The 19,502-nt window shown below is 40.0% G+C and overlaps 1 protein-coding gene and 1 long non-coding RNA gene across 3 annotated transcripts in view; one reads left to right on the top strand and one right to left on the bottom strand.

Annotated features, from left to right (window-relative positions):
- The window catches only part of raly (RALY heterogeneous nuclear ribonucleoprotein), a 110,055-nt gene extending 91,309 nt beyond the window's left edge, over window positions 1-18,746 (top strand). For both annotated transcript variants that reach the window (XM_039692226.2, XM_039692225.2), the window contains one exon: window positions 18,219-18,746. The gene's annotated coding sequence lies outside the window, so the exon portion shown is untranslated. The remainder of the gene's footprint in view (window positions 1-18,218) is intronic.
- Window positions 13,981-14,993, bottom strand: LOC148978128 (uncharacterized). The gene is made up of 2 exons (XR_016169554.1): window positions 14,645-14,993; window positions 13,981-14,552 (listed from the first exon to the last, which is right to left on the bottom strand). It is a non-coding gene; the product is annotated as an uncharacterized LOC148978128 (long non-coding RNA).
- Window positions 18,747-19,502: the final 756 nt, after the last annotated feature.

Here is a 19,502-nt window from a genome sequence, read left to right as displayed (position 1 = left end):
AGCTGAGATATCGAAATTCAAAATTTCGACCCGAAAAAAAAACGACAGTGTTACCCCTTTCGTTTTATTTTCATTTTCGGGCGAAAAATTAAGTTTCTCCAATCTTCTCAAAACTCTGGATTATGATCAAGGGCTGTGAGACTTTGACCTGAGTGCAAAAATGGAGGCTCTAGACCCTTCCAGAGCTGAGATATCAAAATTCAAAATTTCGACCCGAAAAAAAAACGACAGTGTTACCCCTTTCGTTTTTTTTTTCATTTTCGGGCGAAAAATTAAGTTTCTCCAATCTTCTCAAAACTCTGGATTCTGATAGAGGGCTGTGTGACTTTGACCTGAGTGCAAAAATGGAGGCTCTAGACCCTTCCAGAGCTGAGATATCGAAATTCAAAATTTCGACCCGAAAAAAAAACGACAGTGTTACCCCTTTCGTTTTTTTTCATTTTCGGGCGAAAAATTAAGTTTCTCCAATCTTCTCAAAACTCTGGATTCTGATAGAGGGCCGCGAGACTTTGACCTGAGTGCAAAAATTGAGGCTCTAGACCCTTCCAGAGCTGAGATATCGAAATTCAAAATTTCGACCCGAAAAAAAAACGACAGTGTTACCCCTTTCGTTTTTTTTCATTTTCGGGCAAAAAATTAAGTTTCTCCAATCTTCTCAAAACTCTGGATTATGATCAAGGGCTGTGAGACTTTGACCTGAGTGCAAAAATGGAGGCTCTAGACCCTTCCAGAGCTGAGATATCAAAATTCTAAATTTCGACCCGAAAAAAAAACGACAGTGTTACCCCTTTCATTTTTTTTTCATTTTCGGGCGAAAAATTAAGTTTCTCCAATCTTCTCAAAACTCTGGATTCTGATAGATGGCTGTGTGACTTTGACCTGAGTGCAAAAATTGAGGCTCTAGACCCTTCCAGAGCTGAGATATCGAAATTCAAAATTTCGACCCGAAAAAAAAACGACAGTGTTACCCCTTTCGTTTTTTTTCATTTTCGGGCGAAAAATTAAGTTTCTCCAATCTTCTCAAAACTCTGGATTATGATCGAGGGCTGTGAGACTTTGACCTGAGTGCAAAAATGGAGGCTCTAGACCCTTCCAGAGCTGAGATATCGAAATTCAAAATTTCGACCCGAAAAAAAAACGACAGTGTTACCCCTTTCGTTTTTTTACATTTTCGGGCAAAAAATTAAGTTTCTCCAATCTTCTCAAAACTCTGGATTATGATCGAGGGCTGTGAGACTTTGACCTGAGTGCAAAAATGGAGGCTCTAGACCATGGGTCACCAAACTAAGGCCCGCGGGCCGAATCAGGCCCGCCACACCCCTTTGACTGGCCCCCCAACCCCTCTGCCCCCCACTACTTGAACCGGCAATCCCCAAAAGTCGTCATGGCCTATTTTTTTAAATTGCTTTTTGGAAAATAATAACATGTCTGCATTTGGTATTTTGTTGTTTATTGAGCATGCTCACCTGGATAGGCATAAGAGCTGACTAGTTCTATTACTCATGTTGTTGTTATAATTTCAATGTTTATTTATTTATTTTATAGGCCTATTTATTTGACCTTTATTAAGTGCTGTACACAATTATTATAAATAGTAACAGGCCTACCTATAATTTATAATTTTTCATTCATCCTTACCAGTGCCACTCACCTCAACTAGGCAGATGTTTCTTACCTTGACAGGTTTGATGTTATTTGTATTTGAAAATAAATAAATGGAAAATCTGTGGTATTTCAAATTAAAACAAAGTGTGAAGACTCGATTACTACTTTTGCAAACAACTATTAATGATAAACAAATATGGCTGTGCCAGGCTAGTAATCTCTACTATGAGGCCTGCTGGTGGTCAGTTTGGTCTTGGTCACACAATTCTATTTTATATAGCCCCGGCCCCCCATCACAGTCAGGAACGATAATGTGGCCCCCAGAGAAAAAAGTTTGGTGACCCCTGCTCTAGACCCTTCCAGAGCTGAGATATCAAAATTCAAAATTTCGACCCGAAAAAAAAAACGACAGTGTTACCCCTTTCGTTTTTTTTTCATTTTCGGGCGAAAAATTAAGTTTCTCCAATCTTCTCAAAACTCTGGATTCTGATAGAGGGCTGTGTGACTTTGACCTAAATGCAAAAATGGAGGCTCTAGACCCTTCCAGAGCTGAGATATCGAAATTCAAAATTTCGACCCGAAAAAAAAACGACAGTGTTACCCCTTTCGTTTTTTTTCATTTTCGGGCGAAAAATAAAGTTTCTACAATCTTCTCAAAACTCTGGATTCTGATAGAGGGCCGCGAGACTTTGACCTGAGTGCAAAAATGGAGGCTCTAGACCCTTCCAGAGCTGAGATATCGAAATTCAAAATTTCGACCCGAAAAAAAACCGACAGTGTTACCCCTTTCGTTTTTTTTTCATTTTCGGGCAAAAAATTAAGTTTCTCCAATCTTCTCAAAACTCTGGATTATGATCGAGGGCTGTGAGACTTTGACCTGAGTGCAAAAATGGAGGCTCTAGACCCTTCCAGAGCTGAGATATCAAAATTCAAAATTTCGACCCGAAAAAAAAAACGACAGTGTTACCCCTTTCGTTTTTTTTCATTTTCGGGCGAAAAATTAAGTTTCTCCAATCTTCTCAAAACTCTGGATTCTGATAGAGGGCTGCGAGACTTTGACCTGAGTGCAAAAATTGAGGCTCTAGACCCTTCCAGAGCTGAGATATCGAAATTGAAAATTTCGACCCGAAAAAAAAAACGACAGTGTTACCCCTTTCGTTTTTTTTCATTTTCGGGCGAAAAATTAAGTTTCTCCAATCTTCTCAAAACTCTGGATTCTGATAGAGGGCCGCGAGACTTTGACCTGAGTGCAAAAATTGAGGCTCTAGACCCTTCCAGAGCTGAGATATCAAAATTCAAAATTTCGACCCGAAAAAAAAACGACAGTGTTACCCCTTTCGTTTTTTTTTCATTTTCGGGCGAAAAATTAAGTTTCTCTAATCTTCTCAAAACTCTGGATTCTGATAGAGGGCTGTGTGACTTTGACCTGAGTGCAAAAATGGAGGCTCTAGACCCTTCCAGAGCTGAGATATCGAAATTCAAAATTTCGACCCGAAAAAAAAACGACAGTGTTACCCCTTTCGTTTTTTTTCATTTTCGGGCGAACAATTAAGTTTCTCCAATCTTCTCAAAACTCTGGATTCTGATAGAGGGCCGCGAGACTTTGACCTGAGTGCAAAAATTGAGGCTCTAGACCCTTCCAGAGCTGAGATATCAAAATTCAAAATTTCGACCCGAAAAAAAAACGACAGTGTTACCCCTTTCGTTTTTTTTCATTTTCGGGCGAAAAATTAAGTTTCTCCAATCTTCTCAAAACTCTGGATTCTGATAGAGGGCTGTGTGACTTTGACCTGAGTGCAAAAATGGAGGCTCTAGACCCTTCCAGAGCTGAGATATCGAAATTCAAAATTTCGACCCGAAAAAAAAACGACAGTGTTACCCCTTTCGTTTTTTTTCATTTTCGGGCGAAAAATAAAGTTTCTCCAATCTTCTCGAAACTCTGGATTCTGATAGAGGGCCGCGAGACTTTGACCTGAGTGCAAAAATTGAGGCTCTAGACCCTTCCAGAGCTGAGATATCGAAATTCAAAATTTCGACCCGAAAAAAAAAACGACAGTGTTACCCCTTTCGTTTTTTTTCATTTTCGGGCGAAAAATAAAGTTTCTCCAATCTTCTCAAAACTCTGGATTCTGATAGAGGGCTGTGTGACTTTGACCTGAGTGCAAAAATGGAGGCTCTAGACCCTTCCAGAGCTGAGATATCGAAATTCAAAATTTCGACCCGAAAAAAAAAACGACAGTGTTACCCCTTTCGTTTTTTTTCATTTTCGGGCAAAAAATTAAGTTTCTCCAATCTTCTCAAAACTCTGGATTATGATCGAGGGCTGTGAGACTTTGACCTGAGTGCAAAAATGGAGGCTCTAGACCCTTCCAGAGCTGAGATATCAAAATTCAAAATTTCGACCCGAAAAAAAAAACGACAGTGTTACCCCTTTCGTTTTTTTTCATTTTCGGGCGAAAAATTAAGTTTCTCCAATCTTCTCAAAACTCTGGATTCTGATAGAGGGCTGTGTGACTTTGACCTGAGTGCAAAAATGGAGGCTCTAGACCCTTCCAGAGCTGAGATATCGAAATTCAAAATTTCGACCCGAAAAAAAAACGACAGTGTTACCCCTTTCGTTTTTTTTTCATTTTCGGGCGAAAAATTAAGTTTCTCCAATCTTCTCAAAACTCTGGATTCTGATAGAGGGCCGCGAGACTTTGACCTGAGTGCAAAAATTGAGGCTCTAGACCCTTCCAGAGCTGAGATATCAAAATTCAAAATTTCGACCCGAAAAAAAAACGACAGTGTTACCCCTTTCGTTTTTTTTCATTTTCGGGCGAAAAATTAAGTTTCTCCAATCTTCTCAAAACTCTGGATTCTGATAGAGGGCTGTGTGACTTTGACCTGAGTGCAAAAATGGAGGCTCTAGACCCTTCCAGAGCTGAGATATCGAAATTCAAAATTTCGACCCGAAAAAAAAACGACAGTGTTACCCCTTTCGTTTTTTTTCATTTTCGGGCGAAAAATAAAGTTTCTCCAATCTTCTCAAAACTCTGGATTCTGATAGAGGGCCGCGAGACTTTGACCTGAGTGCAAAAATTGAGGCTCTAGACCCTTCCAGAGCTGAGATATCGAAATTCAAAATTTCGACCCGAAAAAAAAACGAGAGTGTTACCCCTTTCGTTTTTTTACATTTTCGGGCAAAAAATTAAGTTTCTCCAATCTTCTCAAAACTCTGGATTATGATCGAGGGCTGTGAGACTTTGACCTGAGTGCAAAAATGGAGGCTCTAGACCCTTCCAGAGCTGAGATATCAAAATTCAAAATTTCGACCCGAAAAAAAAAACGACAGTGTTACCCCTTTCGTTTTTTTTTCATTTTCGGGCGAAAAATTAAGTTTCTCCAATCTTCTCAAAACTCTGGATTCTGATAGAGGGCCGCGAGACTTTGACCTGAGTGCAAAAATTGAGGCTCTAGACCCTTCCAGAGCTGAGATATCGAAATTCAAAATTTCGACCCGAAAAAAAAAACGACAGTGTTACCCCTTTCGTTTTTTTTCATTTTCGGGGGAAAAATAAAGTTTCTCCAATCTTCTCAAAACTCTGGATTCTGATAGAGGGCTGTGTGACTTTGACCTGAGTGCAAAAATGGAGGCTCTAGACCCTTCCAGAGCTGAGATATCGAAATTCAAAATTTCGACCCGAAAAAAAAAACGACAGTGTTACCCCTTTCGTTTTTTTTCATTTTCGGGCGAAAAATAAAGTTTCTCCAATCTTCTCAAAACTCTGGATTCTGACAGAGGGCCGCGAGACTTTGACCTGAGTGCAAAAATTGAGGCTCTAGACCCTTCCAGAGCTGAGATATCGAAATTCAAAATTTCGACCCGAAAAAAAAACGACAGTGTTACCCCTTTCGTTTTTTTTCATTTTCGGGCAAAAAATTAAGTTTCTCCAATCTTCTCAAAACTCTGGATTATGATCGAGGGCTGTGAGACTTTGACCTGAGTGCAAAAATGGAGGCTCTAGACCCTTCCAGAGCTGAGATATCAAAATTCAAAATTTCGACCCGAAAAAAAAAACGACAGTGTTACCCCTTTCGTTTTTTTTCATTTTCGGGCGAAAAATTAAGTTTCTCCAATCTTCTCAAAACTCTGGATTCTGATAGAGGGCCGCAAGACTTTGACCTGAGTGCAAAAATTGAGGCTCTAGACCCTTCCAGAGCTGAGATATCGAAATTCAAAATTTCGACCCGAAAAAAAAAACGACAGTGTTACCCCTTTCGTTTTTTTTCATTTTCGGGCGAAAAATTAAGTTTCTCCAATCTTCTCAAAACTCTGGATTCTGATAGAGGGCCGCGAGACTTTGACCTGAGTGCAAAATTTGAGGCTCTAGACCCTTCCAGAGCTGAGATATCAAAATTCAAAATTTTGACCCGAAAAAAAAAACGACAGTGTTACCCCTTTCGTTTTTTTTCATTTTCGGGCGAAAAATTAAGTTTCTCCAATCTTCTCAAAACTCTGGATTCTGATAGAGGGCTGTGTGACTTTGACCTGAGTGCAAAAATGGAGGCTCTAGACCCTTCCAGAGCTGAGATATCGAAATTCAAAATTTCGACCCGAAAAAAAAACGACAGTGTTACCCCTTTCGTTTTTTTTCATTTTCGGGCGAAAAATAAAGTTTCTCCAATCTTCTCAAAACTCTGGATTCTGATAGAGGGCCGTGAGACTTTGACCTGAGTGCAAAAATTGAGGCTCTAGACCCTTCCAGAGCTGAGATATCGAAATTCAAAATTTCGACCCGAAAAAAAAACGACAGTGTTACCCCTTTCGTTTTTTTTCATTTTCGGGCAAAAAATTAAGTTTCTCCAATCTTCTCAAAACTCTGGATTATGATCGAGGGCTGTGAGACTTTGACCTGAGTGCAAAAATGGAGGCTCTAGACCCTTCCAGAGCTGAGATATCGAAATTCAAAATTTCGACCCGAAAAAAAAACGACAGTGTTACCCCTTTCGTTTTATTTTCATTTTCGGGCGAAAAATTAAGTTTCTCCAATCTTCTCAAAACTCTGGATTATGATCAAGGGCTGTGAGACTTTGACCTGAGTGCAAAAATGGAGGCTCTAGACCCTTCCAGAGCTGAGATATCAAAATTCAAAATTTCGACCCGAAAAAAAAACGACAGTGTTACCCCTTTCGTTTTTTTTTTCATTTTCGGGCGAAAAATTAAGTTTCTCCAATCTTCTCAAAACTCTGGATTCTGATAGAGGGCTGTGTGACTTTGACCTGAGTGCAAAAATGGAGGCTCTAGACCCTTCCAGAGCTGAGATATCGAAATTCAAAATTTCGACCCGAAAAAAAAACGACAGTGTTACCCCTTTCGTTTTTTTTCATTTTCGGGCGAAAAATTAAGTTTCTCCAATCTTCTCAAAACTCTGGATTCTGATAGAGGGCCGCGAGACTTTGACCTGAGTGCAAAAATTGAGGCTCTAGACCCTTCCAGAGCTGAGATATCGAAATTCAAAATTTCGACCCGAAAAAAAAACGACAGTGTTACCCCTTTCGTTTTTTTTCATTTTCGGGCAAAAAATTAAGTTTCTCCAATCTTCTCAAAACTCTGGATTATGATCAAGGGCTGTGAGACTTTGACCTGAGTGCAAAAATGGAGGCTCTAGACCCTTCCAGAGCTGAGATATCAAAATTCTAAATTTCGACCCGAAAAAAAAACGACAGTGTTACCCCTTTCATTTTTTTTTCATTTTCGGGCGAAAAATTAAGTTTCTCCAATCTTCTCAAAACTCTGGATTCTGATAGATGGCTGTGTGACTTTGACCTGAGTGCAAAATTTGAGGCTCTAGACCCTTCCAGAGCTGAGATATCAAAATTCAAAATTTTGACCCGAAAAAAAAAACGACAGTGTTACCCCTTTCGTTTTTTTTCATTTTCGGGCGAAAAATTAAGTTTCTCCAATCTTCTCAAAACTCTGGATTATGATCGAGGGCTGTGTGACTTTGACCTGAGTGCAAAAATGGAGGCTCTAGACCCTTCCAGAGCTGAGATATCGAAATTCAAAATTTCGACCCGAAAAAAAAACGACAGTGTTACCCCTTTCGTTTTTTTTCATTTTCGGGCGAAAAATTAAGTTTCTCCAATCTTCTCAAAACTCTGGATTATGATCGAGGGCTGTGAGACTTTGACCTGAGTGCAAAAATGGAGGCTCTAGACCCTTCCAGAGCTGAGATATCGAAATTCAAAATTTCGACCCGAAAAAAAAACGACAGTGTTACCCCTTTCGTTTTTTTTCATTTTCGGGCAAAAAATTAAGTTTCTCCAATCTTCTCAAAACTCTGGATTATGATCGAGGGCTGTGAGACTTTGACCTGAGTGCAAAAATGGAGGCTCTAGACCCTTCCAGAGCTGAGATATCGAAATTCAAAATTTCGACCCGAAAAAAAAACGACAGTGTTACCCCTTTCGTTTTATTTTCATTTTCGGGCGAAAAATTAAGTTTCTCCAATCTTCTCAAAACTCTGGATTATGATCAAGGGCTGTGAGACTTTGACCTGAGTGCAAAAATGGAGGCTCTAGACCCTTCCAGAGCTGAGATATCAAAATTCAAAATTTCGACCCGAAAAAAAAACGACAGTGTTACCCCTTTCGTTTTTTTTTTCATTTTCGGGCGAAAAATTAAGTTTCTCCAATCTTCTCAAAACTCTGGATTCTGATAGAGGGCTGTGTGACTTTGACCTGAGTGCAAAAATGGAGGCTCTAGACCCTTCCAGAGCTGAGATATCGAAATTCAAAATTTCGACCCGAAAAAAAAACGACAGTGTTACCCCTTTCGTTTTTTTTCATTTTCGGGCGAAAAATTAAGTTTCTCCAATCTTCTCAAAACTCTGGATTCTGATAGAGGGCCGCGAGACTTTGACCTGAGTGCAAAAATTGAGGCTCTAGACCCTTCCAGAGCTGAGATATCGAAATTCAAAATTTCGACCCGAAAAAAAAACGACAGTGTTACCCCTTTCGTTTTTTTTCATTTTCGGGCAAAAAATTAAGTTTCTCCAATCTTCTCAAAACTCTGGATTATGATCAAGGGCTGTGAGACTTTGACCTGAGTGCAAAAATGGAGGCTCTAGACCCTTCCAGAGCTGAGATATCAAAATTCTAAATTTCGACCCGAAAAAAAAACGACAGTGTTACCCCTTTCATTTTTTTTTCATTTTCGGGCGAAAAATTAAGTTTCTCCAATCTTCTCAAAACTCTGGATTCTGATAGATGGCTGTGTGACTTTGACCTGAGTGCAAAAATTGAGGCTCTAGACCCTTCCAGAGCTGAGATATCGAAATTCAAAATTTCGACCCGAAAAAAAAACGACAGTGTTACCCCTTTCGTTTTTTTTCATTTTCGGGCGAAAAATTAAGTTTCTCCAATCTTCTCAAAACTCTGGATTATGATCGAGGGCTGTGAGACTTTGACCTGAGTGCAAAAATGGAGGCTCTAGACCCTTCCAGAGCTGAGATATCGAAATTCAAAATTTCGACCCGAAAAAAAAACGACAGTGTTACCCCTTTCGTTTTTTTACATTTTCGGGCAAAAAATTAAGTTTCTCCAATCTTCTCAAAACTCTGGATTATGATCGAGGGCTGTGAGACTTTGACCTGAGTGCAAAAATGGAGGCTCTAGACCATGGGTCACCAAACTAAGGCCCGCGGGCCGAATCAGGCCCGCCACACCCCTTTGACTGGCCCCCCAACCCCTCTGCCCCCCACTACTTGAACCGGCAATCCCCAAAAGTCGTCATGGCCTATTTTTTTAAATTGCTTTTTGGAAAATAATAACATGTCTGCATTTGGTATTTTGTTGTTTATTGAGCATGCTCACCTGGATAGGCATAAGAGCTGACTAGTTCTATTACTCATGTTGTTGTTATAATTTCAATGTTTATTTATTTATTTTATAGGCCTATTTATTTGACCTTTATTAAGTGCTGTACACAATTATTATAAATAGTAACAGGCCTACCTATAATTTATAATTTTTCATTCATCCTTACCAGTGCCACTCACCTCAACTAGGCAGATGTTTCTTACCTTGACAGGTTTGATGTTATTTGTATTTGAAAATAAATAAATGGAAAATCTGTGGTATTTCAAATTAAAACAAAGTGTGAAGACTCGATTACTACTTTTGCAAACAACTATTAATGATAAACAAATATGGCTGTGCCAGGCTAGTAATCTCTACTATGAGGCCTGCTGGTGGTCAGTTTGGTCTTGGTCACACAATTCTATTTTATATAGCCCCGGCCCCCCATCACAGTCAGGAACGATAATGTGGCCCCCAGAGAAAAAAGTTTGGTGACCCCTGCTCTAGACCCTTCCAGAGCTGAGATATCAAAATTCAAAATTTCGACCCGAAAAAAAAAACGACAGTGTTACCCCTTTCGTTTTTTTTTCATTTTCGGGCGAAAAATTAAGTTTCTCCAATCTTCTCAAAACTCTGGATTCTGATAGAGGGCCGCGAGACTTTGACCTGAGTGCAAAAATGGAGGCTCTAGACCCTTCCAGAGCTGAGATATCGAAATTCAAAATTTCGACCCGAAAAAAAAAACGACAGTGTTACCCCTTTCGTTTTTTTTCATTTTCGGGCGAAAAATAAAGTTTCTCCAATCTTCTCAAAACTCTGGATTCTGATAGAGGGCTGTGTGACTTTGACCTGAGTGCAAAAATGGAGGCTCTAGACCCTTCCAGAGCTGAGATATCGAAATTCAAAATTTCGACCCGAAAAAAAAACGACAGTGTTACCCCTTTCGTTTTTTTTCATTTTCGGGCGAAAAATTAAGTTTCTCCAATCTTCTCAAAACTCTGGATTATGACAGAGGGCCGCGAGACTTTGACCTGAGTGCAAAAATTGAGGCTCTAGACCCTTCCAGAGCTGAGATATCGAAATTCAAAATTTCGACCCGAAAAAAAAACGACAGTGTTACCCCTTTCGTTTTTTTTCATTTTCGGGCAAAAAATTAAGTTTCTCCAATCTTCTCAAAACTCTGGATTATGATCGAGGGCTGTGAGACTTTGACCTGAGTGCAAAAATGGAGGCTCTAGACCCTTCCAGAGCTGAGATATCAAAATTCAAAATTTCGACCCGAAAAAAAAAACGACAGTGTTACCCCTTTCGTTTTTTTTCATTTTCGGGCGAAAAATTAAGTTTCTCCAATCTTCTCAAAACTCTGGATTCTGATAGAGGGCCGCGAGACTTTGACCTGAGTGCAAAAATTGAGGCTCTAGACCCTTCCAGAGCTGAGATATCGAAATTCAAAATTTCGACCCGAAAAAAAAAACCGACAGTGTTACCCCTTTCGTTTTTTTTCATTTTCGGGCGAAAAATTAAGTTTCTCCAATCTTCTCAAAACTCTGGATTCTGATAGAGGGCCGCGAGACTTTGACCTGAGTGCAAAATTTGAGGCTCTAGACCCTTCCAGAGCTGAGATATCGAAATTCAAAATTTTGACCCGAAAAAAAAAACGACAGTGTTACCCCTTTCGTTTTTTTTCATTTTCGGGCGAAAAATTAAGTTTCTCCAATCTTCTCAAAACTCTGGATTCTGATAGAGGGCTGTGTGACTTTGACCTGAGTGCAAAAATGGAGGCTCTAGACCCTTCCAGAGCTGAGATATCGAAATTCAAAATTTCGACCCGAAAAAAAAACGACAGTGTTACCCCTTTCGTTTTTTTTCATTTTCGGGCGAAAAATAAAGTTTCTCCAATCTTCTCAAAACTCTGGATTCTGATAGAGGGCCGTGAGACTTTGACCTGAGTGCAAAAATTGAGGCTCTAGACCCTTCCAGAGCTGAGATATCGAAATTCAAAATTTCGACCCGAAAAAAAAACGACAGTGTTACCCCTTTCGTTTTTTTTCATTTTCGGGCAAAAAATTAAGTTTCTCCAATCTTCTCAAAACTGGATTATGATCGAGGGCTGTGAGACTTTGACCTGAGTGCAAAAATGGAGGCTCTAGACCCTTCCAGAGCTGAGATATCGAAATTCAAAATTTCGACCCGAAAAAAAAAACGACAGTGTTACCCCTTTCGTTTTATTTTCATTTTCGGGCGAAAAATTAAGTTTCTCCAATCTTCTCAAAACTCTGGATTATGATCAAGGGCTGTGAGACTTTGACCTGAGTGCAAAAATGGAGGCTCTAGACCCTTCCAGAGCTGAGATATCAAAATTCAAAATTTCGACCCGAAAAAAAAACGACAGTGTTACCCCTTTCGTTTTTTTTTTCATTTTCGGGCGAAAAATTAAGTTTCTCCAATCTTCTCAAAACTCTGGATTCTGATAGAGGGCTGTGTGACTTTGACCTGAGTGCAAAAATTGAGGCTCTAGACCCTTCCAGAGCTGAGATATCGAAATTCAAAATTTCGACCCGAAAAAAAAACGACAGTGTTACCCCTTTCGTTTTTTTTTTCATTTTCGGGCGAAAAATTAAGTTTCTCCAATCTTCTCAAAACTCTGGATTCTGATAGAGGGCCGCGAGACTTTGACCTGAGTGCAAAAATTGAGGCTCTAGACCCTTCCAGAGCTGAGATATCGAAATTCAAAATTTCGACCCGAAAAAAAAACGACAGTGTTACCCCTTTCGTTTTTTTTCATTTTCGGGCAAAAAATTAAGTTTCTCCAATCTTCTCAAAACTCTGGATTATGATCAAGGGCTGTGTGACTTTGACCTGAGTGCAAAAATTGAGGCTCTAGACCCTTCCAGAGCTGAGATATCGAAATTCAAAATTTCGACCCGAAAAAAAAACGACAGTGTTACCCCTTTCATTTTTTTTTCATTTTCGGGCGAAAAATTAAGTTTCTCCAATTTTCTCAAAACTCTGGATTATGATCAAGGGCTGTGAGACTTTGACCTGAGTGCAAAAATGGAGGCTCTAGACCCTTCCAGAGCTGAGATATCGAAATTCAAAATTTCGACCCGGAAAAAAAACTAGTGTTACCCCTTTTCAGGAGGTTTTCCTGGATTTGGTACCTCAAACCAGTTTCCCAGATGACTGCCTCTTCACGTTTCTACGTGTGGGACTGAACAACACCACTCTAGCGCAGTTGTCTGGGGAACCACCTCAAGGAAGCTTTGCCTAATTTGTGGAGTGGATGCTGGTATCCTGTGGATCATCCTTCACTGTCGATGACGTCACCAGCCCCACTCCAACGCCCGAGACCGTCTGCCTGAAGTGTCTTCACCGCCGTGGCCGCCTGAAGGGTCTTCACCATCCTGGCAACGCTCTCAGCCTGCTCTGCCATGTCCATGTCCTGCTCCGCCCTGGCCACACCCTCAGCTTGCTCTGCCACGCCCTTGTCCTGCTCCGCTCTGGTCATGCCCTCAGCCTGCTCCGCCCTGGAGGGCTTCCTGCTCTAATTCGGCCATGCCCTCGTCAGCCTCCAGGGCGCCCACCCCCCCACCCCATTAATGTTCTACGGTGCGAGATCGTGTCTTTGTAAAGGGCGGTGTTCTGTCACAGTCTTCGTCTGCACCATTCTGTCTTCGTCATCTTCACTACACTTCCCAGCATCCTCTTGTCTCCACACCTGAAGTCACTCCCTCAATCATCCACCTGTTCATCGTCCTGATCATCTGTGTCACCTATCGTCACCTTGTTAGTGTTCATTTTGTATCTGTATTTAGTTTTCTCTGTTTCAGTGTGTGCTTGTCGGTTGTTGATTGTTTCATGGATAGTTGTCCCCTTGGAATTTTAAGGTTCTATCTGACATTTTTGTCAAAATTGAGTTATTCACATATTCTTATTCTGTGACAACTTATTCACGTTATGTGATATGGGTTTTTTTTTAAGTTGTGTTCATTGTGGGACTTTTTATTGAAAAAACAAAAAAGTTCTATCTACAAAGTTGAATTCTAACTTGGCTCTATAAAGTTCTATCTGCATGAGCCAATCAGCACTTCGAATGCACAGAAGAGGACCAATCAACTTTATATGTCGGGTCGCTGGCTTTTTCCTTGAAGACAAGAAGATACCCCATAAAGGCATAATGCTATACATTTACAGTAAATTAAATATTCACTAAATTGTGTAGTCTTATGAAGCGGCTTAACTTTATATTTTGTCATTTTCTTTATAATGCATTGGTTTTTATTATCAATGAGATTATTATTAATCATTATTATTATCTGAATTGTACAAATATGCAGTAAATAAATTGAATATTTTAGAAAACCATTCAACATGCAAGTGTGTGTGCACGTGTGGGAAAGTGTGTTGGTGTGTGTGAGAGAGAGAGAGAGAGAGAGAGCGTGAGTGAGAGAGTATGTGTGATTAAAAAGGGAGTCTGACATTTTTTGTGATTGTCACGGTGTAGTGTGGAATGAAGACAGGCTGAAGCTGAGGCAAAGCGCCAATGCAAAACATTTACTCAAACTCCAAACAGGTACAAGGAAGACTGGCAGAAGATAACACACATTATCCATGAAACATAATCAAGCACACACTGAAACAGAGAGAACTAAATACAGATACAAAATGAACACCAACAAGGTGACGATAGGTGACACAGATGATCAGGACGATGAACAGGTGGATGATTGAGGGAGTGAGTTCAGGTGTGGAGACAAGAGGATGCTGGGAAGTGTAGTGAAGATGATGAAGACAGAATGGTGCAGACAAAGACTGACAGAACGCCCCCCTTTACAAAGGCACGACCTCGCACCGTAGAACATCAATGGGGTGGGGGGGGGGGAGGGGGATGCCCTGGAGCCTGACGAGGGCATGGCCGAATTAGAGCAGGAAGCCCTCCAGGGCGGAGCAGGCTGAGGGCATGACCAGGGCGGAGCAGGCTGAGAGCGTTGCCAGGATGCTGAAGACCCTTTAGGCGGCCGGTCTCGGGCTGGACGGTCTCGGGCTGGACGGTCTCGGGCATTGGAGTGGGGCTGGTGATGTCATCAACAGTGGTACAAGGAAGACTGGCAGAAGATAACACACATTATCCATGAAACATAATCAAGCACACACTGAAACAGAGAGAACTAAATACAGATACAAAATGAACACTAACAAGGTGACGATAGGTGACACAGATGATCAGGACGATGAACAGGTGGATGATTGAGGGAGTGAGTTCAGGTGTGGAGACAAGAGGATGCTGGGAAGTGTAGTGAAGATGACGAAGACAGAATGATGCAGACAAAGACTGTGACAATTATATAGTCAGTGAATAATTTTTCAATGATTATTAAACTTTATGAATTAATTTACTGAAGCATGTCGATTTTCTTGCAGTTTTTAAAGTCTTAAAATGTCTTAATTTATACCATATTAAGGCTTATAGGTCCATTTTTGCATTCAGGTCTAAACTCAAAATTTCGAAACAAAAAAAACGTAAGGGGTACCACTGTCGTTTTTTTTTTGGGGGGGGGGGGTCGAAATTTTGAGTTTCTCTGATCTTCTTGAAACTCTGGATTCTGATAGAGGGCCATGAGACTTAGACCTGGGTGCAAAAATGGAGGCTCTAGACCCTTCCAGAGCTGAGATATCAAAATTCAAAATTTCGACCCGAAAAAAAAAAACGACAGTGTTACCCCTTTCGTTTTTTTTCATTTTCGGGCGAAAAATTAAGTTTCTCCAATCTTCTCAAAACTCTGGATTCTGATAGAGGGCCGTGAGACTTTGACATTAGTGCAAAAAAAAAGGAGACTCTAGACCCTTCCAGAGCTGAGATATCAAAATTCAAAATTTCGACCCGAAAAAAAAAACGACAGTGTTACCCCTTTCGTTTTTTTTCATTTTCGGGCGAAAAATTAAGTTTCTCCAATCTTCTCAAAACTCTGGATTATGATCGAGGGCTGTGAGACTTTGACCTGAGTGCAAAAATGGAGGCTCTAGACTCTTCCAGAGCTGAGATATCAAAATTCAAAATTTCGACCCGAAAAAAAAAACCACAGTGTTACCCCTTTCGTTTTTTGTTTTTTTTTTCGGGCGAGTAATTAAGTTTCTCCAATCTTCTCAAAACTCTGGATTCTGATAGAGGGCCATGACAGTTAGAGCTGAGTGCAAAAATAGAGGCTCTAGACCCTTCCAGAGCTGAGATATTGAGATTTTTATAATGGCATAAATGCTACGTGGGATCTCAATATCTCAGCCCTGGAAGGGTCTAGAGCCTCCATTTTTGCACTCAGGTCTAAGTCTCATGGCCCTCTATCAGAATCCAGAGTTTTGAGAAGATTGGAGAAACTTAATTTCTCGCCCGAAAAAAAAAGCGAAAGGGGTGACTGTCGTTTTTTTTTTCGCGTCGAAATTTTGAATTTCGAAATCTCAGCTCTTGAAGGGTCTAGAGCCTCCATTTTTGCACTCAGGTCTAACTCTCATGGCCCTCTATCAGAATCCAGAGTTTTGAGAAAATTGGAGAAACGTAATTTTTCGCCCGAAAACGAAAAAAAACGAAAGGGGTAACACTGTCGGGTTTTTTTTCGGGTCGAAATTTAGAATTTCGATATCTCAGCTCTGGAAGGGTCTAGAGCCTCCATTTTTGCACTCAGGTTGAGAAGATTGGAGAAACTTAATTTTTCGCCCGAAAATGAAAAAAAACGAAAGGGGTAACACTGTCGTTTTTTTTTTCGGGTCGAAATTTTGAATTTTGATATCTCAGCTCTGGAAGGGTCTAGAGCCTCCATTTTTGCACTCAGGTCAAAGTCTCACAGCCCTCGATCATAATCCAGAGTTTTGAGAAGATTGGAGAAACTTAAAATTTCACCCGAAAATGAAAAAAAACGAAAGGGGTAACACTGTCGTTTTTTTTTCGGGTCGAAATTTTGAATTTTGATATCTCAGCTCTGGAAGGGTCTAGAGCCTCCATTTTTGCACTCAGGTCAAAGTCACACAGCCCTCTATCAGAATCCAGAGTTTTGAGAAGATTGGAGAAACTTAATTTTTTGCCCGAAAATGAAAAAAAACGAAAGGGGTAACACTGTCGGGTTTTTTTTTTCGGGTCGAAATTTTGAATTTTGATATCTCAGCTCTGGAAGGGTCTAGAGCCTCCATTTTTGCACTCAGGTCAAAGTCTCACAGCCCTCGATCATAATCCAGAGTTTTGAGAAGATTGGAGAAACTTAATTTTTCACCCGAAAATGAAAAAAAACGAAAGGGGTAACACTGTCGGTTTTTTTTCGGGTCGAAATTTTGAATTTTGATATCTCAGCTCTGGAAGGGTCTAGAGCCTCCATTTTTGCACTCAGGTCAAAGTCGCACAGCCCTCTATCAGAATCCAGAGTTTTGATAAGATTGGAGAAACTAAATTTTTCACCCGAAAATGAAAAAAAACGAAAGGGGTAACACTGTCGTTTTTTTTTTTCGGGTCGAAATTTAGAATTTTGATATCTCAGCTCTGGAAGGGTCTAGAGCCTCCATTTTTGCACTCAGGTCAAAGTCTCACAGCCAAAATTTCGACCCGAAAAAAAAAAACGACAGTGGTACCCCTTTCGGTTTTTTGTTCGGGCGAACACAAAAAAAAAAACGACACAAAAAAAACGAAAGGGGTACCACTGTCGTTTTTTGGGGGCGGGGGGTCGAAATTTTGAGTTTCTCTGATTTCTCTGATTTCTTCCAGAGCTGAGATATGGACATACCACGTAGCATTTATGTCATTATAAAAATAGTGGGTTTGTGGACGGTGGAATTATGGGACAGCGCTTGGTGCCACAGACTCAGGGGACCTAGCTGAGTGCAGTAAAATAGTTTTTTATCATGAAAGAAACTTTTATTAAAATGTCCAAAAAATACACTACCCAAATCCCCATTCAATAGATTGCAGGTGGGATTCTGTCTATTTGCAGCTTATTGCATGAACGCTGGGGTTAGTACTTTTCAAATACAGTGGGTTATTGGACAAATAGTTTGTTCGTAGACAGTGGAATTATGGGATGCCACTTGGTGCCATGGACTCAGGGGGCCCAGCTCAGTGCAGATAAATGGTTTTCATCATGACAGGAACTTTAAATAAAATGTCCACATCAAATAAACTGTCTGAATCATCATTCAATAGATTGCCAGTGGGATTCAATATAAAGGAAAAACATTATGATTAAAGTTGTAATGTTATAATGTTCAAGTTTTTGTTCTAAAAAAGAAAGATGCACACAAAAAATGACCAGATTGATTGACTCGAATATATTTAGTTTGTTACAAACAAAGTGCAATCTGTAAAACAAAAACCTCAAAATTATAGTTGAAATGGTATACTACTGGAATTTTTTTGACCTTGAGAAAAAGCTTAAAGTATAGACCAACAAATTTTATGTTTATTAATTTATTTCATGTTGGTACATTTTAGCCGATTTCACACTCTCTGAATGGCAATTGGTACAACAGACATTTAGTTTGTAGTTCTGTACATTTAACCCCATGCATTTTTGGGTGTGTTTTTTTATGTTTGCTGCTTTAGTTTAGTCCTTAAAATTCAGCAGAAAATACTTTTTTTAGCTTACGGAAGAATAAAAATAAGGAAGAATAAAACAACATGAGCGAACTGACTGAGATCCAGCAAGCTCTTTTTATTTCAGCTCCCCTGTTTTGTAGCTGTTTTTCTTCACTTGCACAGCTTAATGCTTGTCTTCCTTTTTTTGTATTTATTACAGCGGGGAGTTGGAAAACACTGTCGACTGGAAACTTTTTTAATACCACAGACTCAGCGGGAAGACACTGAAACCAACAGGCGCCGTCAAACTCCAGCATCAGCCGTCAATGAGACGGACAGCTAAACTAGCTGTTTGGTAGGAGGGAGATGGGGATGACGTCCCATAAACCAGGAATTCATCACAAAAAGGCCACAATCCCTGAGAGCAACTACATCACACACGCGACAACAAAAGAGGATCAATTTCACAGACATTCTGCATTCATGCTCCCCACACAACACAATTAACTTGCATTTTCTTTTCTATACATCTGGGCGCCTCATATGTAAATACCCTCATTCTGTTTCTGTCCTCCCTTCTTTCCTGTGTGTTTGTGCTTTTCCAGAAATGTTTTTCGTTTTATTTATACGCCAGTCGGAATCAGGAAGGTTGGCTATTTTTAATTACATGTGCATATTTCTTCTGCTTGCACTTTCGAGACTGCAAGAGATATTTACAGATGTAAATAAACTATGATGACTTGTGAAACACCTGTTTGAATGCAGATGCATTGAGTAATCCTCTCGTCTAATCTTTACCAGAGATGTATTCTCACTCTATTAGATGTGCCAATACGAGGATTAAAGAAGTCTCTACTTTCTGAAACATGAGCACAGCTCTTTGTGAGGTCTGGATGGGAGAGAACTTTCAGTAAATGTAATCTGTAATAAATCTGTAAAGGGAAGCACACTATATTACAACTCCTCCACAAGCTGTAATCACTGACGTCCAAAACCTTTAGAGAAAAAAAAAACCACAATTATCAGAGGACGCTGTCAATACGATACTTCCATCAGACTATAACATCTAAAGGCATGTTATAGAGATATTATAATAATTCATCCATGCGTGTTTCATTTAAAAACATTGACTACTTTGATGATGTCTTTATTTCCTTTCTGGACAAGGACAGTACCATACATACATTTTCAATTGAGGGAGAGAAAGCTCTCGGACTAAATCTAAAATGTCATAAACTGTGTTTCGAAAATGAACAGAGGTCTTAAGGCCTTGGGACATATGAGGATGAATCATTAATGACATAATTTTTGGGTGAACTAACCTTTGTGGTGATGTATGCTAAGCTATGCTAAATGTGGTACCGCCAGAACCGGAGATCGGCTGAATGGATTCAATAACGGTAAAACTCAACAGTTTAACTGTGGGGGAGTTGTAAAATGAGCCTATTTCCAAAAAAGTGGAGTATACCTTTAAGTTGTTCTGCTAAATAAATTACATTTTTTT

This window comes from Pimephales promelas, chromosome 8, assembly GCF_988280905.1.
Source record: "Pimephales promelas chromosome 8, fPimPro1.hap1.1, whole genome shotgun sequence".
Lineage (NCBI taxonomy): Eukaryota > Metazoa > Chordata > Actinopteri > Cypriniformes > Leuciscidae > Pimephales > Pimephales promelas.
This window is presented reverse-complemented; position numbering and strand designations above follow the sequence as displayed.